General features: G+C 46.9%; 1 long non-coding RNA gene across 1 annotated transcript; it reads left to right on the plus strand.

Annotated features, from left to right (window-relative positions):
- Positions 1 to 401: 401 nt before the first annotated feature.
- LOC148901828 (uncharacterized) lies at positions 402 to 11972 on the plus strand. The gene is made up of 3 exons (XR_016117939.1): positions 402 to 1479; positions 2739 to 2786; positions 11092 to 11972. It is a non-coding gene; the product is annotated as an uncharacterized LOC148901828 (long non-coding RNA).
- Positions 11973 to 23765: the final 11793 nt, after the last annotated feature.

A 23765-nucleotide genomic window follows, 5' to 3' on the forward strand; every position in this document is an offset into this window, starting at 1 on the left:
GTGAAGGTGGCATCATTACGTCCTTTGTTTTTGATGCGTGTGTGTGTGTGTGTGTGTGTGTGTGTGTGTGTGTGTGTGTGTGTGTGTGTGTGTGTGTGTGTTTGTATGTTGCATCCTTTCATGTGTGTTTTGTGCGTTCACTCGGCTGCGTTTGGCTGATAAGCAGCGTGTATGTGCGAGTGCAAAAAGCTTGAGCGACGGGAGGGTGCCAGCAGGAGTGTGACATCCAGTGAGGCATTTATTGCATGAATGTGGGGTGACTGATCCTCTTACACACACACACACACACACACACACACACACACACACACACACACACACACACACACACACACAAAGCCAAAGCACCCACCATGAAATGATGCGATGATAGCAAGCACAGTGGTTGACTCTGCCTGGTACATTGCATATCAACATCAGGGAGGTGACATCATCCCGTTTACGCACGCCAATGACAAGCTTTACCGACGGTCGGCTTTACCATCTTCCGATTTGACAACGATTTGTAAACCTAAATCCAACACCGGCTCTGGCGTCTTGAATCCAACTCAACAATACAGACAAGATTAATCAGTATCACCAGCATCGTAGATAGTTGTGAAGTACTCTAGCTAACAGTGTCATCGTCACCAACTGGACCATTTTTGACATCGCAGACGTTTTGAAGTTTGAACATCTGGATGAACACAGGGTTGCTTTGTCAGTGGCAGAATGAAATGTCTCCTCACCTCATGGACAAGAAGCATTGGAGAGAAGAGGGACTCCGTCAACAAAAAGGACATATTGGTTGAAACCTCAAAGGAGAAGCGTTCTGAAGCAAGCAGTGGATGAAGCCCTGCCCAAAGATGTAATCCAACCCTGCAAAGAAGCAAGGATGCGGGAGAACCTGCGGGATGCGGCTTTTGGGTGCAACACGAGGTCCCCAGACCAAACAAGTACAGCAAAATACATAGACGGGATGGAAGGACTGCTACAATGCGTCTTTTTTTCGGTCAGGGGTGTTCCTTTATTGACGTCACGTACGGACTCGTCGCCAACTCAAAAACAAGACTTCCAGAATATACGGTACTTTGGAGACAAATACCGTCAACTATGTCCACTGACTTGCACTGTTTTTCCAATCACAATCATTTTATTGAGTGTTTTCCTTTAAAAGGGTTGCTCTCCGTCATTCTCTCTCGCTTGAGGTGAGTAGAGGTCACTTGATGCCTATTCTATTATCTGCTTTGTCAATACGTCACGAAAGCAACAACACATCACAATAAAAGCATCTGTAAAAGTCACATTGGATGATTTATTGACCCTGTGTGTGTGTGTGTGTGTGTGTGTGTGTTTGTGTATGTGTTTTGCAAGAGACCTTTGGGCCGCGGGGAGCGCACAACATGAGCTACAGTATTGATCAGAACCACAATTAGCCCCACGGAGCCTGTCATGTATCACATGGCTGCGTTGCTGAGGCGATACAGAGATGGCAGAAAGGTAAAAATGGTGGCAAATGTGAAGGTGGAAAAATAAAAGTCTCATCAGAGACTTTAGTGTCTTGGATGATGAGATCGCCAGTGTGAGCCAGCTGGAGACTTCAACCAAGCAAATCCTTTTTTGAGTTTGTCTGTCAAATCTGAAATCAAACATTCAAGCTGTGCCCAGTGATGAAAGAAAAATAAACCCTCATCCACTATTTGTAAGTTTTTTTTTTTGTATAGGTTAAGGGGCAGTATTGAATTTTGTTGTTATGCAGTGTTCACCTGCAAAGATCAACTAAACATATTGGCAATTGAGTGTTGCTCATTCATCTTGTACACACGGCTTCATTTATGAAGCAATCGCTCATAATTGCTAGCGGGAATATGTCGTTGAAGCACCTCTGCTAACGGATAAAATGAAAATGGCTTGTGACTTTTTGAAGAGGACTGCTTGAGAATTAGTTTTTTAAGGGAGTCACCTCATGATCAACATGTTACCAAATTACACATTGTAAACTAAAACAGGCGCCAAATTCAAAGAGGCTCTACTTGAGTTTGAAGTTGAAAATGACTGTTTTTACAGTTTTGTGTTTCATCAACTACAGAATGGTAAAACTTCAAATTATTGGCAAATTAATGTTGCCTATTTGTCTGAAGTACAAGGTTCAAATTTGGGGCAAAATGTGTTCGAACTTGAAATGATCAACATGGCCCTAAAATGGTTGCTTCAAACCAAAATGGCGGACTTCATGTTTATTTTGACGAGTCTGTTTTTGACACTTTTTGTCACAACTAATACAATATATAAAACAGGCTTCCCATTTCTCAATCAAGAACTAAGTTGTCAAAAATAAATTTGAGTGCAAGTCAATCATCCCGACAAAAAAAAAGTCTCCTTCAAACCAAAATGGCAGATAGATAAGCTGTGTATTTGCAGGTATATTTCTTTTTTCAGTAAAATTGACTTGCTTGGGGTGAATGTTTCCAGAACTATTTGAAAAGTAACTTTTAATCGTAGAAAAGTCTGATTTTTTTTTTTTTTTAATTCATTGTAAAAGCAACATTCCCATTTGGGCTCTTTGCCATTTTATGAATGAAGATGAGGCTTACAATGTTTCTTCATTCTTGTGTGAAATGCAAAATGAGTTAAATTGAGTAAAATTAGATGTATGTTCATGCAGTGCCTTTGAGTGCCTTTGGTCATAAATGAAATGTAATGTTATTATTATCATGAGAAATGTCTTCGGACATACTTTTTGTCTTCTTGCCTTTCAGGCAAAAATTCTTCAGCTGCCGATATGATCTCACTCGTGCTAAGCATATGTAAGTTCAAGGTTAGCATTTGGGAATTTTCACAGATTTGCCCATTTTAATTGAATTTTTTCAGGGTTAGATTTGACGCTTCAACCTCTTGCTCTACACACACACACACACACAGCAATAAATCCATAGAGCAGATTAAAGCTTGTAATCTGATTACTTTTAAGGTCGGCGAGGTTTGCACCCATCGGATGGAATCAAACTTTTTTTGCAATGAGTTTCGATTTCAAGAGTTTGGGTTTTCATGATATAGGATTGAAATATTTGCACGATGTGACTTGAATAAATATTCTTGAGACAGAATGATGCTTTCTGTGATTATCTTTTATTTAGTCGTTGCAACAGTCAACCTCCTCGATGCATGCATACACATAGGCATCGAGGAGGAATTTCATCGTTAAAACGGTTGAAAAAGAGTACTTGTGAATATTTTTGAAGTAAAGAAATCCAATTATAAACGACATATTAAGGAAGTCCAGCAGCCAGTTGCACAGGGAGGTGCTGATCCCCAGTTTGCTCAGTTTATCGGTGAGCTGTTGGGGGATGATTGTGTTGAATGCTGAGCTGAAGTCGATGAACAGCATTCTGACGTAGGAGTCTCTGGTCTCCAGGTGGGTGAGCGCTGTGTGGAGAGCAGTGGAGATGGCATCATCGGTCGAGCGGTTGGGCCGATATGCAAATTGGAAGGGGTCATGGGTGGGGGGGAGGGCAGCCTTGATGTGGTTCATAACTAGCCGCTCGAAGCACTTCATGAGGATGGGAGTGAGTGCGACCGGGCGGTAGTCATTGTGGCAGGTGGGGGACGACTTCTTCGGGACCGGGATGATGGTGGTGGCTTTGAGGCACGTGGGCACAACAGCCTGGCTCAGAGATGTGTTGAAGATGTCCGTGAAGACATCTGTGAGCTCCACAGCGCAGTCTCACAGAACACGGCCAGGAATGCCGTCGGGACCTGGGGCTTTTCGCGGGTTGGTCCCTCTGAGGGATCGCCTCACGCTGTCCTGGGACAGTGTCAGCACCTGTTCGCCGGGAGGTGGTGGGGTCTTCTGTGCTGGAGTGCTGTTATCTGCCTCGAAGCGGGCGAAGAAGTCGTTCAGCTGATTCAGCAGAGTGGTGGAGTTCTCACAGGTCTGTGGAGAGGGCTTGTAGTCTGTGATGGTCTGTATCCCACGCCACAGGTTCCTGGTGTCTCTGCTGTCTCTGAAGTGGTTGGCGATCCTCCTGGAGTGCTGTCTCTTGGCCATCCTGATGCCACGTGACAGGTTGGCCCTGGCTGTTCTCAGGCCCAGCTCATCGCCAGCTTTGTAGGCAGCGTTCCGAGCCCTAAGGAGCCTGTGGACTTCACCCGTCAGCCATGGCTTCTGGTTGGCCAGGATGGTGACAGATCTGGTGACAGTCACGTCATCCATGCACTTCCTCATGTAGGAGGTAACAGAGTCTGTGTACTCTTGGAGGTCGGTGTGGTTGTTGTAGGTGGCCGCTTGTCTGAACATGTTCCAGTCAGTGTTGGAGAAGCAGTCTTTGAGTGCCTCTGACGACCCATCAGGCCACACCCTTATCTGCTTCTTGACTGGTTTGACGACTTTGACAAGTGGCCTGTATGCGGGCATTAACATAATAGTGGAGTGGTCCGAAGCTCCTAGGTGGAGGAGGGGGTAGGCTTTGTAGGCTCCTTTGTGTGTGGTGAAGACATTGTCCAGAATGTTGTTACCTCTAGTCGGAAAGTTAATGTGTCCATGGAGTTGTGGAAAAACGCTTTTCGGGTTGGCATGGTTGAAATCGCCAGCCAAGATAAGGAAACCATCTGGGTGGGCTGTCTGTTGCTCGCTGATGTGCTGGTAGAGTTCATTCAATGCCGCGCTCCTGTTGTTAATTGAGCTCGGGGGGATGTAAACTGCTACCAGCAGTATGGCACTAAATTCCCTCGGCAGGTAGAATGGCCGACATTTTATGACCATAAGCTCCATCAGTGGTGAACAGTGTTTGCATACCACAACAGCGTTGCGGCACCAGGCATCACTGATGTAGACACAGAGACCCTCGCCGCGAGTCTTCCCCCCCTCGATGAGCGCTCTGTCTGCCCGGAAGCTAGTTAGCTGGGCTAGCTGGATGGCACTGTCCGGTATGCTGTCGGTCAGCCATGTTTCCACAAACACAAGGGCACAACACTCACCCACGGTCTTGGAAGTTGAGCGGAGAAGTCTGATACAGTCCATTTTATTGTCCAGCGAGCGCACGTTAGCCAGCGTAATGGTAGGGATGGACGGCCGGTGAGGGCTAGCCGCGAGCCTAATGCGGATACCTCCACGCTTCCCCCTCTTCTGTTTCCTCATGCAGCGCTTGTGGCGCCTCCACTCTGGGTTGGGTGCAGCAGTGGGGGTCGGTGGAAGAGTGGGTGTTAGTGGACGAGCCGACTCTCTGAGCAATCCATGCTTGCGTAGCACTTCTGCTTCAGCTGGTTTTGTTTTTAAAAATGAACTGCCGATGTCGAGCAGAACCTCACGGTGTCATGAGCCAGTTGACAGCGGGGCGGGGCCTCCGTTCCCGCCGCTCGCCAGCTGCTGTCAATTCCCTCCTCATTAACTGTGGACATTTAAACCCGACGCTGGCATCCACCCAGCGTCGGAAGATACTTCGCCTTACGCCAAGCTAGTACGTGGAACTTGTTACCAGTACGTTATTTGCTTCGCCCGAGGAATGATTTTAGCCACGAACGCGTTTGTTGTTTGCACCGCGTCGTAGGTTGTTTTGCACCCTCGTGTGCCACTTTATTTTTGGTTAGTGTGGTTGGGTGGATTGCCGCCACTCACCCACTAACATTGTCAGTTGTCATTTTGAGTTTGTTTCACGAGTTGTTACCGGGTCCGCGTATTTTTGGACCCGCGCTTTATGTTAATAAATCCTTTGCCGGTACCCACGCCTCTGTCCTGCTCTACGATCCACCGCCTATACCACACGTTCCTGTTCGCCAGCTGCCACTGTCGCCGCCGGAACGTGACAGAATCTTCCGACCAACATGGATCCTGCGGACAGTAACCGAATCTTCTCCGTCCTCGCTCAGCAGGCGGAGCAGCTCGGCCAAGTGGTGCCCGCCATCGCGGAGATCCGCCGCGACATCACCCGGTTAGCCCAACGGGTAGATAGACTTGAGGCCAGCGGCGCCTTCGTCGCGGGGGCCGTCCCTCCCCAGACTTTGAGCCGCGAACCCAACATCCCACATCCCACCCGTTACGGAGGGGAGCCCGGGCGCTGCGCGCAATTCCTGCTGCAGTGCTCCATAGTTTTCGACCAGCAACCCTCCGTATACACCACGGACGCGGCCAAAGTGGCTTACGTCACCAGCCTGCTTGCCGGACCCGCAGCCGCTTGGGCGTTGGCCGTCTGGGAATCTCGGCCGGAGCTCCGAGCCTCCTTCCCGGACTTCGTCGCCGAGTTACGGCAGGTTTTCCATCTCCCGGTGAGTGGGCAGGCAGCGGAGTCCCAGCTGTGGATCTGCCAGCAGGGTAGCCGATCGGCGGCGGAGTATTCCGTCGCCTTCCGCGTCCTGGCTGCCGCCAGCGGGTACGACGACCGTGCGCTGCGAGGGATGTTTCGGCGCGGGCTCAGCGCGGCGTTGAAAGACGAGCTGGCTACCCGCGACGAGTGCTCCAGCCTTCGCGAGCTGATCTCCCTCACGCTGCAGCTGGACAACCGGATGCGAGACAGGGCCCGGGAGCGGGCTGCCCAGGCAAAACTCGAGCCGCCAGCAGGGACCCGAGGGGGTGCCCGGACCTTTCCGCGTGGGGGGCACGCGGCCGTGGAGCCGATGGAGATGGGGGTCGAAAGGGCCGTTGAGCGGGCGCCGGAGCGACGCAACACCGGCCCGGCATGCCAGCTCTGCGGCAAGTTGGGTCATCTAGCCCCGGACTGTCCCAGTTGGGGGCTTCCCGGAAAGACCCCCAGTGACTGTAAGTTACCCCGTCCACACAAGCAACGGGTTCCCTTAAGGTCCGCGGGGGGGTTCACGTCGCGGAGACTGGAGCTGGATGCCGTTATACACGGTCCCACCAGGACAATGTCCGTTCGGGCCTTAGTGGACTCGGGGGCCGACGGCTGTTTTATAGACCCGCGCGTCGTGTCGGCGTTGGGGTGTCGGGTTGTTCAGCTGGGGGCGAGTCGGAGCATACTCGATCTCGACGGTCGGTTACTCGCCGAGGTTACGCAAGAAACCGTGCCGCTTCGACTCGTACTCTCGGGCAATCACGTGGAAAACCGGCGGTTTTTTCGTGATGCGTTCACGCTCGGTTCCCATCGTGCTCGGGTTACCTTGGCTGGGGACCCACAATCCGGCCATTTCGTGGGACGGACCTACCATTCAGGGGTGGAGCCCCCTCTGCTACGCTCACTGCCTCCGGTCGGCCGCGGGTGGGCCGGCACCATCTCACAGCTACCCTAGGGAGGAGATTAGCCTAGAGGGGGTGCCGCCCTGTTACCACGACTTACGACAGGCGTTCAGCAAGGACCGCGCCCTGTCGTTACCACCGCACCGTCCCTATGATTGCGCCATTGACATTCAGCCCAACGCTCCGTTTCCCAGTTCTCGTCTGTACAACGTTTCCCAACCCGAACAACAGGCTCTCCGGGACTACATTGACTCTTCGCTCGCGGCCGGGCTCATTCGGCCATCACGGTCACCTCTGGGAGCGGGGTTCTTTTTTATCACTAAAAAGGATAAATCGTTGCGTCCGTGCGTGGACTATCGGGGACTCAACGAAATAACTATAAAGAACAAATACCCGCTCCCACTGATCGACTCCGCCTTCGCGTCCCTCCAGGCCGCGACCATCTTCACTAGACTGGACCTCCGGAGCGCTTATCATCTTGTTCGGGTCAAAGAGGGGGATGAATGGAAGACCGCATTTAAGACACCTCTGGGACACTTCGAGTACTTGGTGATGCCGTTTGGTCTCACCAATGCACCCGCTGTGTTCCAGAACCTCATTAATGATGTCTTGAGGGATTTTCTGAATATTTTCTGTTTTGTGTATTTGGACGACATTTTAATTTTTTCAGAGTCCCTTGAGGCACATCGCCAGCACGTCCGGCTAGTTCTGCAGCGGCTGCTGCAGAATCGACTATACGTCAAGGCCGAGAAATGTGAATTCCACACCTCCTCCTTATCCTTCCTGGGCTTCATCGTGGAGCGGGGGCAGATCCGGGCTGACCCAGCCAAAACCGAAGCGGTAGTAGAATGGCCCACACCTACCTCTCGCAAGCAGTTACAACGCTTCCTGGGGTTCGCCAACTTCTACCGCCGCTTCATCCGGGACTACAGCCGGAAAGCCCTCCCCCTCACCCAACTCACCTCCACTAAGACCCCGTTCAGGTGGACGAGAGAAGCGGACGCCGCGTTCCGGCTGCTGAGAGAGGCTTTCTCTCACCCCCCAGTTCTCCGCCATCCAGACCCCAACGGCGCGTTCATTGTGGAGGTAGACGCCTCGGACTCAGGTGTTGGGGCAGTACTCTCCCAACGCTCCTCAGTCGACCAGCAGCTCCACCCCTGCGCCTTCTTCTCCCGCCGCCTCAGCTCCGCCGAAGCCAACTACGACGTGGGCAACAGGGAGCTGCTCGCCGTCGTATTGGCTCTTCAGGAGTGGAGGCACTGGCTCGAAGGGGCGAAGGAGCCGTTCACTGTGCTTACGGACCATAAGAACTTGGCGGTCATCCGGGCCGCCAAGAGGCTGAACGCACGCCAGGCACGGTGGGCGCTGTTCTTAACACGCTTCTCCTTCACCCTAACCTACTGTCCAGGAACAAAGAACACCAAGCCCGACGCCCTCTCGCGGATCCACGAGCCAGCAGACAAAGAAGACCTTGCGGAACCCATCCTGCCCGGCCGCCAGATCATGGGGGCGCTCCAGTGGGAGGTCGAACGGAGGGTCATGGAATCATTAAAAGGTACCCCGACTCCCGAGAAGTGTCCCACAGGCAGACTGTTCGTTCCCCAGTCGCTGCGCTCAGAGGTGCTCCAGTGGGGGCACGCATCCAAGGTGGCGTGTCACCCAGGGGTGAGCCGCACCGAGCACCTCGTCTCCCAGCGATTCTGGTGGCCGCGGCTCCGCGACGACGTGGCGGACTTTGTTAAGGCCTGCCCGGAGTGCGCCTGTGGCAAGGTCTCCCATCAGCCTCCGGCAGGACTGCTCCGCCCCCTACCTGTCCCCCCGCGCCCTTGGTCCCACATATCAGTGGATTTCATCACCGGCCTCCCCCCATCCCGTGGTAAGACGGTCATTCTCACGATAGTGGACCGGTTTTCTAAGTCGGCACACTTCGTGCCGTTGACCAAGTTGCCGTCCGCCATTGAGACGGCGACACTATTGGTCAAACACGTCGTCCGTCTCCACGGGATCCCCACTGACATTGTGTCGGACCGAGGGCCCCAGTTCGTATCCCGGGTCTGGAAGCGTTTCTGCAGGTCCATGGGGGCGTCGGCCAGCCTGTCCTCCGGTTACCATCCACAGTCCAACGGCCAGACCGAGCGGAAGAACCAGGACCTGGAGGCGGCCCTGCGCTGCGTATGCCTTCATCGTCCCTCGGCCTGGTCCATCCATCTCCCGTGGGTGGAATATGCCCACAACACCCTGGTCTCCTCAGCCACAGGTCGGTCACCGTTTATGTCGGCTTATGGCTACCAGCCGCCGCTCTTTCCCACACAGGAAGGGGAGGTGGAGGTCCCGTCGATACAACACCATCTTCGGCGGGCCCATCGGGTATGGAGGGAGACCAGGGCAGCCCTATCACGCACGGCAGTCCGGAACCAGAGGGTCGCGGATCGCCGTCGCCGTTCCGCGCCAGCCTACCAGGTGGGCCAGAAGGTCTGGTTGTCCACAAGGGACCTACGGCTGGCCGGGACAACCCCCAAATTGGGTCCGCGTTTCGCGGGCCCCTTCACTGTGGAGGCCATCATTAACCCGGTCGCGGTCCGACTTCGGCTGCCCGCCTCCATGAAGATCCACCCGGTTTTCCATGTATCTCTCATCAAACCGGTGGAGTCCAGCCCCTTGGCCCCCCCTCTTGCCCAACCCCCCCCCCCGCGGATGGTGGACGGAGGACCGGCATACGCAGTGCGGGAGATCCTGGATTCACGCCGCAGGGGAAAGGGCATCCAGTACCTGGTCGACTGGGAGGGCTACGGACCGGAGGACCGTCAATGGGTTCCGCGAACCTGGATTCTGGACCCGTCGCTCCTGAGGGACTTCCACGAGGCTCACCCGTCGAAACCAGGCGGGCCGCCAGGAGGCGTCCGTTGAGGGGGGGGTACTGTCATGAGCCAGTTGACAGCGGGGCGGGGCCTCCGTTCCCGCCGCTCGCCAGCTGCTGTCAATTCCCTCCTCATTAACTGTGGACATTTAAACCCGACGCTGGCATCCACCCAGCGTCGGAAGATACTTCGCCTTACGCCAAGCTAGTACGTGGAACTTGTTACCAGTACGTTATTTGCTTCGCCCGAGGAATGATTTTAGCCACGAACGCGTTTGTTGTTTGCACCGCGTCGTAGGTTGTTTTGCACCCTCGTGTGCCACTTTATTTTTGGTTAGTGTGGTTGGGTGGATTGCCGCCACTCACCCACTAACATTGTCAGTTGTCATTTTGAGTTTGTTTCACGAGTTGTTACCGGGTCCGCGTATTTTTGGACCCGCGCTTTATGTTAATAAATCCTTTGCCGGTACCCACGCCTCTGTCCTGCTCTACGATCCACCGCCTATACCACACGTTCCTGTTCGCCAGCTGCCACTGTCGCCGCCGGAACGTGACACACGGGAGTAGGTACGCCTCGGGTGTAGCGAGGCAAACGGAGACGGACATTTACACGAGTGAGACAAACATAATAAACACGAAAAAAACGATTTGCCGGGAGAGAGAGGAGCCGCTGCGTGTGCACGCGCCGCCATCTTGGGAAAAAAAAAAAAAAAAAATTACATTAAGGTAAATGTTTACAAATAAAAAAGCTCTAAAACAGCTTTTTTCAGCATATGTATTCAAGTCACACAAAGCAAAAATAAATTCTTGACAATTTTAGCATTGTCTGCCAGAGCTGCATTTTTAAGTCGCCGTCCTATTGACTTCACAAGGCTTCAATCCACATCCAAGTCCCGACAGCCATTGTGAATAACCGAAAAACTTTATATGAAAAGAGAATGTTCATTTTCAGGAATAAAAACATTTCTTTTTTACTTTGTAAAATATTTTACTCTGACATGATTTCGAAGACTTTTCCACGAAACATACTGCGCTTATATCATGATCCTGTTTTGTTTTTTGCCTACAGGTGGCAGTGGAAGTCTTCTCTTCCAGCACGCACACTTGCTGCCAATTGAATTGTCGAGATTAAGCCATGTTTTTCCGGACTGTCATGCTGCCAAGCCTTTGGTGGATTATTCGTCACCTTGCTTTGTTGCTGAGTGTTGAATTTTTGAAATGATCTTTCTTGTTAATTCCACATACTTTCTTGCCTCGTTTTTGCATTCTTCATCAGTGTTTTGGGTTGTCAAGCTTAGTGTCGCTTTTGATTCCTTTGGCTCTCTTCTTGTCTTTTGCCAATGAACGATTTCCAGTTCCCATTATCCTTGACTGTTAGCTTTGTTTATCCCCTGATTATTGTAACTAGCATCCATTACCACTACTACCGTATTTTGCGGTGGATAAGGTGTACCGTATCAATAGTACATTTTCAAACTTTTTCCACATAGAAGGCACACCGGACTATAAGACACACCTTCAATGAATGAAAAAAATGTTCCCAAATATGTAACTATATCAAGGTTTTCCAAATACGTATAAGACACACACACATCATAAGGCACTACAGTAGAGGCCGGGGATATGTACGCCTTCTTCTACAGTGGGAAATGGAGACTGTGACTGCTAACATTACTGTAGTTGCAATACCTGTTGTGGATCAATATCACTTCACATATAAGACGCACCGCCCTATAAGGCACACGGTCATTTTTTGAAGAAAATCAAGGCTTTTGGGTGCAACTTATATACCGGAAAATATGGTACTTTGTCATTTTTGAATTTGTTAATTATTTTGTTCAATTCCATCTGAGTCTACGGTTTGAAAGTCTCTTTTTTTACGCTACACTCACTCTCCTCGTGTTTATTTATCAAAAAAGTGGCTAACTTAAATTTAACAGACAAGTTGAACTGAAAATACGTATATACCCACTGGTTGAACGGCATATCGATCCAAATTACTGTTTGTTAGTGGCTGAGGGAGTAGTTAGCGTCCACCGATCTGTTTCAAACGAAAATAGCTTGTTTTTTCATTGGCCGATTTTCGGCTACAACACACACCACCATAGTAACTTAAAAACTCCCCACTCCCCATACTCGTTCACAATTATGATGAACACGGAAGAAGTTTGATGAAATCCGACCACATCGTGTTTCTGATTCCCAGATGTATGTGCTTGTCGTGAATGTGACTTCAGTACATCCAGACGTTCTTCGGGATTCCTCTTTCTGTGTGTGATAGGCGGGCCAACGACGGCGCAGATGCTTCGGAAGAAGCCTCGGCGGTACATTACACGTAAGGGGCCGGCAAGGTTACGGCTTGTTGAATATCGGCGCGTGTAAACAGATGCTTGTAAACAAAGTCGCCACATGAAATTCAACAAACACTCAGCCAGCTGAGGGAAGAATCTTCGGTAAAGTCCCGGAGGAAAAGGAGGCTTCTCGGCTCTCCCGGGGAAGAGGGCTACTGAGCTTCGGGGAGGCGACACCAGCTGAGCTGAGAAATAAATAAAAGTGCTTTGCCGCTTCTCGGAGAGCATTGATCCCCCTGCGACATGCGGACTTTCTTCCATCTGCTCGTCACTAATTAACAGACAGGAGTGTCCCCCGAAGATACTCACGCTCTTCAACCTCATCCTCCTCATCCTCAAGGAAGAAAGGGGCAGAGCTGCCAGGCAACCAGGCGAGGTAACCCAATTGTCAATGGATATGCTTATTCGACGGAGGAGCATTCTGGAAGATTTGAGAAAAAAAGTTGGAGACAAATTGTTCATTGACTATCATGGACGTTTTGATTTGTCAATGCTTGATTGATAATATGTTATATTATTCGTCATGTGCGTGAAATTCTGGGGTGCAGAACACATTTTTGTCATTGGCCTTTGGAGGGCCAAATCATATAAGGAGCTTGAGGAATGAGCGTCAGCGCAGTGGAACTATCGTGTCTTGCAATTGAAGTGGATTTACATGGGACAGGATATGTGAGACAATCTTTTCGTTAATGGATTCTACAGTTTTGTTTGCTTTCAAAATTTAGCTTGAATGCAAATGTGCAGATTCCACCAGGACGTCCCGATCCACTCATGAAAAGGTCGCTTTGACCTCTCTTCTTTCATCTAGAGCAGGGGTCTCAAACCAGCGGCCCGCGGGCCAACTGCGACCCCATAAAGAATATTTTGCGGCCCACCTTGATATGAAAGATTAAGTTAGTGCGGCCCGCACGATTGATATGAATGAAACTTGTGTGTGGAGCTGAACAAGTAGGCAAGAGAAGCCATGTTCAGTACAGTTCATGTTCAATATTTTCTTTATGTGAAGAAAGTTAAAGGTTAAAGAACTGTGAATACAGACATTTGAAACTTTATTAAAATAATTACTTTTCCTGTGGGTTTTTTTTCAGTCGTCTGTATCTGCCTTATGATCATTATAATTATTTTATTTATTTATGACTGGTTAATTTATTTTTTATTCATTTTTCCATTTATTCATTTAATTCATTTTTTTGTGTATTAAAAATACAGATTTTGAGAACATTGGAATGTTTTATCTGTGATTTTCTTGTGGAAATCCTGATGCGGCCCAGCCTCAGTCAGACTCTGCCTCCAGCGGCCCTCGAGTCAATTGAGTTTGAGACCCCGGATTTAGAGGGTGCAGAAAGTTATTATTGAAAGTCACCGACTTCCAGATACAGACCGACAAGATGGTAATGGGCAACCAACCAGATATCGTGGTTATAGATAAAGGGGAAAGGAAAGCCGTTGTCGTGGATGTAGCGGTCCCGAGTGATGGAAACATCAGAAAGAAGGATCATGAGAAAATGGAGAAATACCAAGGGCTCAGAGAGGAGCTGGAGAGAGCCTGGAAGGTAAAGGTGACAGTCGTGCCTGTGGTGGTCGGAGCACTCGGGGCAGTGACCCCCAAACTCGACGAGTGGTTGCAACAGATCCCGGGAACAACATCGGATATCTCGGTCCACAAAAGCGCAGTGCTGGGAACAGCACGGATACTGCGCAGAACCCTCCAGCTTCCTGGCCTCTGGTAAAAATGGGGGACATAAATGGGATATATATATATATATATATATATATATATAAAGAGTCTCATTATATCTCGTACGTAACAGTGCACCTGCAACAATAGTTCAAAGGTCTAGGTTCTCGCCCAATTCCAAACCAAACATTTCAGGTTTTTATGCCTCGGTTTTCAACTGAACATCGGTTCTCGATCAAATTGAACGCACCTGAATAGAATTCTTTAAATTTTTTATCAAGCTAATATTTTGCATTTTGAGTCTTTACGTCTCTGAGTTAGGCCAGCATTATTTGTGGTCACACGTATCTCCCAGTCAGAAAGAAGGGAATGGATTCCTTTAGAACCAGTGCTACCCTTTCTTGTGATCACCTTTTCAACTCATCGTGACCTGGCGCCTCTTCGAAAAGTTTTTTTTAAGCCACTTTCACTTCACCTTCATTCGAGAATATCATTTGGTCAAGGAGAGATGCTCCCATTCCTCTGCAAAGAAAAAAAAAGACAAAAGGGTGATTTCTCTTCACAGTTGATACTTTGTACTCGCCGAAGTGAAGTTTTGGGTTGAAGCTTTTCAATGACTGGAGATGTGTTTTTCCATTTATTGTTCGGTTGCAACCAGACACCAAAGCATTTGTCTGTCGCTTCTCTGTGAGAGAGATTGCTGTCTCTCGAAGTAAACAGTCTTTTATCCACGACAAATGGTTTGCTCCGCTGGGTCCTCTCAGTTCACCGTGTCACTTTCGTTTCGGAAGCATCGAAGTTGGTGACCTTTTTGAGTCTCCACGTCGGTAGCTTTGCTGAAAAAAAGACGAGATTAACCCTGACTTGCCTTCGCCGTGACAAACATCACACATACGGACGCGCTTGTGTGACGACGCCATGAACTATCATGGCGGCGGCGACCACTTTCACGCTCTTTCTACGATGACAGACAGAAAAATAAACATTGGAGTCACTCGCCTGTTTACTCCTTGTCATGGCCTGCTACTATGATATGACTGTTTCCATAGCAACACCACCGCAATCATATCCACATTTTCAGGGCTTCTGCATTGTCTAAAACTACAAATGTTGAAGCTACCTTGTGAATGGAGCCCCGTTTTGTTTTGAAGGGCCCATTTATACCCAATTCATTTATTATTTATTATTATTTATTTTTTTTAGGTTCAGCTTGCAATATCATTTTTAAAAATGCAGCCCTAAAAGTCGCAAGTACATTCAGAAATAGGTTTATGAGCCCACAAACACATAATTTGTTTTAGTTTAAAAAAGTGGTGTCAAACTAATATATGTCGTGGGCTACTTTGATGTTACAGTGAAACCACAAGTGTGGTTGTCGCTGCCTTTCCAATAGCTCCTGTATTTTGTTTTTCCCCTTCTTCCTTTCCTTTTCTTGTCCCTTCCATAACTTTACTGCTGTGAAATGTAAATTTCTCAACTACGAGACTAATAAAGGCGAACCCAATCCAATCCAACAACATTGTCTCATTGCTTGTTTTACTTGTACACAACAAATTTAATGTACTACTACTTTGGAAATCAGTCATCTACAATAGCAAATTATTCATAAAGTATGAACAGGGTAACTAAATTATTGTGAAATCTCATTTATTTTACATGGCTATTTCACATTTTGGTTCACATTTTTGTAAGTTATGCAACTTGACTCATGTGATTGTCTTTCTACGGGGCCATATGAAATTATGTGGCGGGCGGGATCTGGTCCCCGGGCTTTGACTTTTAACCAGGTGGTTCAAAGTGACCTTTTAAGGCTTAATTTATTAAGATAAGATAATAACATTTTGTTTGTCGCACAATGAGCTCAAAACTGGAGAGATTCAGAAAGTCCCGCCCCCAGTTTGTGACATCTCGTCAGGAAACTCTTTCACAAACTGCCTTGCTGCAGAATCAAAACAATGGCTTCTGAGTTCAAATTCGGAAAAGCTTCTTTATTTTTACTCATCCAGTTATGAATATGATTCAAATAGTTCAGAAGACGAAAGCATAAATGTTTGCGATCGATTAAAGAAATCCTTCGTATTCAAGCCGTGTATGTAAACTGGTGACGGACACGACATATTCAAATTTATTCATATGCAAATTTCCCCGTTGTGGGACGAATAAAGGTTTTCTGATTCTGATTCTGATATGAAGCATATATGAAGCTCTGTGAATTAGCAATATAACATCAACTTGGGTGATATGTGGCATGTAAGGACACGAATAACAAATAATAAGCTACAAGATGTCAACATCAATTCAGATTGTTTAATGACTGTCGGAATTATACACGTACCAGGTTTGACTGTCATCGAAGCGTCCTTTCGGCTACACCAAGGAGCTCGGTGCCCGTTCTGAAAAATGTATGTCATCACTAAAATGTCATCTTTGGCTTGGAAGAGCTCCATTTTACTTATTTACGTTCAACAAAATAATTTACGAGCAGGATGATCAGCCTCGAGAGGAGCAGAAACAACACGAGGATGACAGTGGTCCTTCGGCTGGTGCTCGACGGCTACGAGCTAACAGCAGCTGGATGTTTGTCTGATCGGTTTGCTCCAATAATATGGTGATTGCTCTCTTTCAACACTGGAAGCAACTTTCTCCCCATTGTCACAGGCTGAAAGGATGAAAGCAGTTATCCAAGCGCGGAATCGCTAACTCCGGTTAGCTTCCTCGTTCGCCTGCGCTGGTGCTCTACTACTCTGGTCCGTTGGAAATAGCTGGTTTGTCCGCTGGGAATTTGTGTAAACTTACACCTTCTTTATGCGTGTTACCGCAATTGGCTGCCACAGAACGATTCACCATTGCATTATTTATGTAGTTTTCCTTCTAATTTAGCGATCAACACTCTGTTTTCAGACGAAACAAAGTACCCAAAATGTACTGTGTATCGCTTTCTCGGTCAGGGGCGTTCCCTCCGCGACGTCACTTCTGGCATCGGCATCAACTCAAAAACAAGACTTCATGAATATTCAGCGCGAGTCTTAAAACGTAAAATATAGCTAGATGCGGTGGAATCTTTGTAAAATGCGGTCAGTAGAAGCCATTTGAAGTGATTTTACAAATTATGGACGCAACTTGTCTGGGGGTGTCGGCTGACCTTTAAAGTTGCCACAGTCCAGATTCAAAGTAAATAAATGAAATCAGCCCTCAATGCCATTGTCACTTGTCAACATGAAATTTGGCCACCCAGTCTTTCACACGTCAATGACAGTTTGATCTGAAATGTAAGTTTTGGGCTAATTTGGAACATTTCCAGGCATCTGTCAAAAACTAAGTTCTCCTCAAATTTTGTCATACAGCAACCAGATCCACACCTGTCTCGTAAAAATCAACTCAAAGTCAGTTCACAAAAAGTTGGCTGAGGCTGCAAGTCTGTCAAGACCGGTAATGCTGTATGCTGTAATGCTGTATTTTCGCCTGCTGTATTTTTTTGTGTTTGTTCCCCTCCCAAAATGACAAAATTACACGTGTGGAATTTGCCTCTGATTGATCATTTTTCAATGCAGAAAGTCTGATCCATCCCTTCACTGACTGGTCGCTGCGAGGAGCGTTCTGTCATTTGTGAAATATGGATAATTGCTTTTATATTCATCTTCTTCTTTAGGACTGGGCGGTCCGAGGGAATGAACTTTAATTATACATGCCAGTGTCAGGGATACGGATGGAGTGATTGATTGAACATCAACGGGAGGGAAGGGGCGAGCTAGTGGGGAGATGGAGAGCATGGGGGCGGGGATACGGGGGATTGGGCGACTAAGGAGGACGTATGTGGAGGTGATGGAGCTATTCAGCTCCGGCGGTGGGCCTTTCATCACCTGAGAGGCAGCCGGCATTAAGGCAGCTGTCAGGGACTTTGATTTGGAGAGGGAATTCCAACACACACGTTTGTACACGATGCCCCCTGCGTTTTGAGGACACACAAACACGCACACGTAAATACACAATGCACACGGTGTGGAACTGCTTGTCCCTGCAGGTGGACGTTGCTCCTCCGTGCTGACACCCACATGAATAATTTGCTAGCCGCTGGTGGTTCACAAACACGGTAAGAAAAATCCCATGCTTCCTAAATATACCACACGCCTGCAGCGACCGGCATGCTGATGACGCAGTCGCAGACACACGCACGCGTGTGTATCCCCGCCCCCATGCTCTCCATCTCCCCAAAGTTAACTGCACTGTTAACACAGTGGTCCCCAACTCTTGGGCCAAGGACTAGTACCAGCCCGTGAGTCATTTGGTGCTGGGTCGCGCAGAAATACCAAATATTTACAGTAATCCTGATTAATTCATTTCGGGATCAGAAATATATTTTATTTTGAAAAAAACTTCAGGATTCTCTGTTATATCCATCAACAATAATTTTTGACCAGATAAAGGCGGTGTTTCTCGGTCACGTGATGGGTTACCGCAAAATTGAAACCCAGGAGCTATCAAAGTGAGTGAAACAAAAAAAAAAAAAAAAAAAAACCTCTTTGCATGGTTCCTTTGAGAGCCTCCGACTTCCAAGAAAAATAATGTAATAAGACCGTATCAGTATCAGAATTATTTAAGATACAGATATATGTCAACTGGAGATACCCACGCACCTGTCATGATCTGGTTGGCGACCAACGGGGGGCGCTGTCGGCCCCGCCTACACCTGCACAGGTGCTGGTCGTCCCGATCAGATTGGCGACCAGCGGGTGGCGACGTCAGCCCTGCCTGCAGCCTCGCAGGTGCTGGTCGTTTAATCATTGACACTTAAAAGGACACCCGGCACGACCATCCGGTGCCGGTTCATTGTTTGTTTGCTGCTTGGTTGCTGCATGCATTGTGTATGTGTTTGTTTAACCGAGGCGGACTTTTGGTCTTCTTTTGCTACTTTCGATGAGAAGGTTTCTTCAGCCGTCATCTGTACAAAAGTGAAGGTTTCAGACGTTTCGCCTCCTATCCAAGAGGCTTCGTCAGCGAACTAAAGTCTGACTGGTCGTATCGGCCCTATTTATATATCCCTAATGTCCAGGCATGGTGGCGCCGGACACAGCTATGATAGGTCCCTACTCTCAGGTTGGGGGGGGCAGAGGACCCTTCCCTGTGGCTTTAGTTCGCTGACGAAGCCTCTTGGATAGGAGGCGAAACGTCCGAAACCTTGACTTTTGTACAGATGACAGCTGAAGAAACCTTCTCATCGATGGACCACTCCTGTACGACTGAGAGCTTACACAGACGTTTTGCTACTTTGTATTTTTTCAGTTCAGATGATTTTGTTTTGTTTTCCATTTTGTTCCTGCTGACTTTATTTTAATACAATTTCTCAAACAACCTCCTGCTCCCTCCTGCCTGCTTTTTGGGATCCGCACCCGCCATCACCACCTTGCAAACCGTGACAGCACCAAACCAACTCCACATAATGCACTGCGATGGTGAGTTGTATTTTTCTTGCACTTTTTAATTTGCGATGTATGGTATGTTGAAGGCACAATTGAATGTTACCACAGCGATCAGGCAGTGTTGCGGCCAAATATTTTTCTGGTGTCATAAATTTTATTATTGTTTATTATTTCAATAGTAATTTAACACAGTTTTTACACAGGTCACATTATTCACACATTAGTCTTATTATTTTGTTGTAATTATCTGGCCTTATAATGTTCTGGTCCCTGAAAATATGATCTTACATTAAACCAATCCGTGGGGCAAAAAAGGTTGGGGACATCTGCTTGAACATACAAAAATAAAAAAATAGAAAAAAATTGCTTGGAAGAAAGTGCTCAAATACAAATCAAATTAGTGTGTCACAGCCGAGCTCCCTTCATGATAAACTTTTTATTTAATTGAGACGCAAGGGGTTATTTTTGATATCTTACCTCCACCTTGAATTTACAATCATATTTTTTGTATTGCCATTGTTATTTAATTAAAAGTTAGAGATTTTTTGTTTTTGGTCCCATAAATAAGGAAACATAAAGAGTAATAATAATAATAATAATAATATTAATAATATGCTGCAAGAAATCGATGAAAAAAACAACAACAATAACAGTGATGTTCAATAGCCGAGACAATTCTTCTTTTCCCTGTAGCATCATTCTTGCACTTGGATCCCTCTCATTCACACACATATATTCCTTCCTGTTGCGACGGATCTTCATTCCTTTCCTTTCCAGGGCATTCCTTCACATCTCTAGTTTCTCCCACACCTGCTCCCTGCTCTCGCTACAGATCACTATGTCATCTGCAAACATCATGGTCCAGGGAGATTCTTGTCTAACATCGTCTGTCAGCCTGTCCATCACCAGAGCTAATAAGAAGGGGCTAAGAGCTGACCCATGGTGGAGTCCCACCTCCACCTTGAATTCCTCCCTCATATAGACAACACACCTCTGTCTTGCAGTGTCTTACAGTCATGATACATGTCTGACATACTTTTCTGTCACTCCACACTTCCTCATGCAATACCACAGCTCTTCTATGGGCACACTGTCATACGCTTTCTCAAGATCTACAAAGACACAATGCAATTCCTTCGGCAATAACCTAAACAATTAAGCATACAAAACACAAAATGAAGGCCGTTATTATGATTGCCTTAAATGTATTTTTAAAAACACCTCTGACCACAACCTAACTCGTGAGTGGCTAGACGTATGTGTTGCAGGGTAATACACAGAAGATTTGTAATCAAGGGTGGAAGGCGTTCTCCAAGTGCCAACTTGACAGAGACCAACTTTACGCTGTCCATAAGTAAAGATCTTTCTGAAGCTCCTTATACATGACCTTTGTGCACATCGATCTCCTTCACCGACTCCAGAGACTCCCTTTGACTCCAGTACCTGTTGACCGTGTGACGCACCTATGTTGAATGAGGACCACCACTTCAATTGGGCATTAATTTAATCGTCTCTGTTCACTCCCAGAACGTGGCAAGTGCCCATTTCTAACTGCTTTTGTCTACGAAAAGGCCAATAGAAGAAAACAAAAAAACTCCACCCATACACAGAGAAGGACTACACATGAAATCTGTCGCAACATCATTGCAATTGGGGACAATTGTCAAAATTGTTGCCTTTGCGAATTCGTCATTTTGGCTGAGCTTTGACTGTCGAAACTCCCTTTCGAAAGTTACTCCCTTTCGAAAGACAATTTCAGCCTCCTAGGCAGAACAATTAGCTTTTCCTTACCAGACATGTTTTCAGACCATTTGTTCACGACTGTGCCGGAAGTACAACAATGTAAGAATCAGTCACAGTGCTATGCAAAGTGAATTTGTACGGTACATTTTCTTCATAAACAACATTGTCGCAGCAGTTAGCATCCCACAGTTCATTGTAACAAAGGCAATATTTTGTGGGGAAAAAATTTGGTTGTTATCTTAATATAAAGTGTGCATTGTAAGCAAAATCGGCAAATGGAAAACTGAACTGCACAAAATCAAGGCATTGAAATGTGACCGTTGTAAGGATAAAAACGCTGTAGACATGGTACATTGACATTTTTTTCATCCATATTTCCAGAGCAACGTGGATGATGTAGCCGTTATGCATTATGTCATCAAAACAGAGGCAATACAACAAACCTCTTGAATCATTTGAACAAGTAACAGCCGAGTGATGAAGTGAAAAGAATGAAAATGCGAGTTCCCACAGCCTATTATGAGTTGAGCCGCCAATCATCGACCCATTCGTGATGCAAAACAGGTTTGAGAACACTGAAAAAAATCACTCATTTTTTTGGGCTTTCATGAAGACGTACAATTAAAGAAATGATGATGCAGAAGTGGAGTCTTTGAAAAGCGGGGCTACTTCATCCCGGTACGCTTCTGTGAAGATCTGAAAACATCAAATGCGTTGGCGAATTCGTTCAAGGAAAAAAGACGACGTCCTCTCAGGAAACAATTTGTCCTTCACGTAATACATCTCCACACAATATGTGGCATTCATAAATGTGTATGTACGTACGTTCCTGTATGTACGTTCCTGTATGTACGTTCCTGTATGTACGTATGTCGAAGGAGGTTATCACATCTTGGATGGCGTCTTCACAGTCTATCAAGTGGTGGAAAAAGAGAGAGCAATTTGACAAAACGCAGCAGTGAGCTGGCGGCGTCCACGTGTCCTTGAATAACAACGACATCAATATTCCATTACGGCGCAGCGCGGCATTGTCGTCCTGAGGGGGCATGACGGTGGCGGGGAAAAAAAGCTGCTCAAACATCACGTTATAGATAATTTCGCGGGGGACGCAAAGAGACAGTAGCATCCGTGTGTTTGTTTTTCCATTTTCATCAAGGCCGATATGGACGCCTGATGTTTGATTCATGAGGGAAAAGACGTCCAAACGCATCTCGGCTCACTGGTGGCTTTTTACTGGATTCTTTTAAGTCATATATACAGTACACGTTTTATTTATTTATTTAAATATTTGTTTTCCTTCTGCATTTCGGCCTTTTGTCCCTACCCCCCCCCCCGGACCCCACATATAGACAAAAAAGACAACATCAAGTTTAAAAAAAAAAGAAATTGGGTGTGTGTCAAACTTTACCACAATACAGTGATACCTTGGCTTACAAACACTTTAGCTCCCAAACTTTTTCCTTTACGAACATTACATTTGCGAGAATATAATATTGGCATATGAACTAGTTTTCGGCGGATGAACCAAATCACACGGTGGCTGGTGGACTAGTTTTCGCCGGATGAACACCAAACCACACGGTGGAACAGCGCCACGGTGGCTGGTGAACTATCTTTCCACACCCCCTTTGAGTGCAGATGTGGTTTGCTATCGAGTGGAGTGCTTTTGCTATTACGGGACCGAAAAATACCCCACCAAAGGCTATGTTTAAGCCGAAAATTACGGTCAAGCAGAAAAAGTAGATCATCGAAAAACACGAACGAGGTGTGTATTTTTGTGACTTAGCTTCTCAGTACCAGTAAGCTAAGTCGACCATTGCTACCTGCGGCTAAGGGTGTTTCTGTGTTGTCGAAGCAATGGCAATCGAAGAGGTTGAAAAATGTCTGTTGATTTGGATTAACAAAAAGGAGCTAGCAGGGGACAGTGTGAGTGAGGGTATTATTGCTGAGAAAACACGGCAACTTCACTCAGATATCATCAAGAGGCAACTACATCAACGACCATCACAAAGGTAAATAAAACGACTTTAATATACAGTACAGTTTATTTCTTTAATTACAATACAACGCACATTTATTATACATTAAATTAGGTGTATTTTGTGTAGTTTTAAGGCTTATTTAGTAGAAAGGTATGTTTTATGGGGACCTGGGAATGGATTATACTCATTTTTAATGGTTTCTTATGGGAAATAAATGTTTGGCAGACGAACTTGTCGCCTTACAGACACTTTCTAGGAACCAATAAAGTTCGGTAGCTGAGGTATCCCTGTAACTGCAAAACGTCTTGCCGTGTTTTTGTCACCAATATATCCTGATGTGTAAATTTGGTACAAATCAAATAAAACTAAGCGCTCACCTTTAAAGGATATCGATAAACAAGCAGCTAAAATGGCAAGTTTAAAGTGAAAACTGTTTCTTTGAGAATGGCTCCTTGATAATTTTTTTGTGGGTCTACTCATGGTAGAACTGCCTACAACATTCCATGTTGCTAAGGTGAACTGACTTTTTTTGTCAAATAAAAATAATACTGCCTATTAACTTATTCACTGCC

The sequence above is a fragment of the Hippocampus bargibanti genome, linkage group LG02 (assembly GCF_051943395.1).
Source record: "Hippocampus bargibanti isolate YZ-2025 linkage group LG02, ASM5194339v1, whole genome shotgun sequence".
NCBI classification, from domain to species: domain Eukaryota; kingdom Metazoa; phylum Chordata; class Actinopteri; order Syngnathiformes; family Syngnathidae; genus Hippocampus; species Hippocampus bargibanti.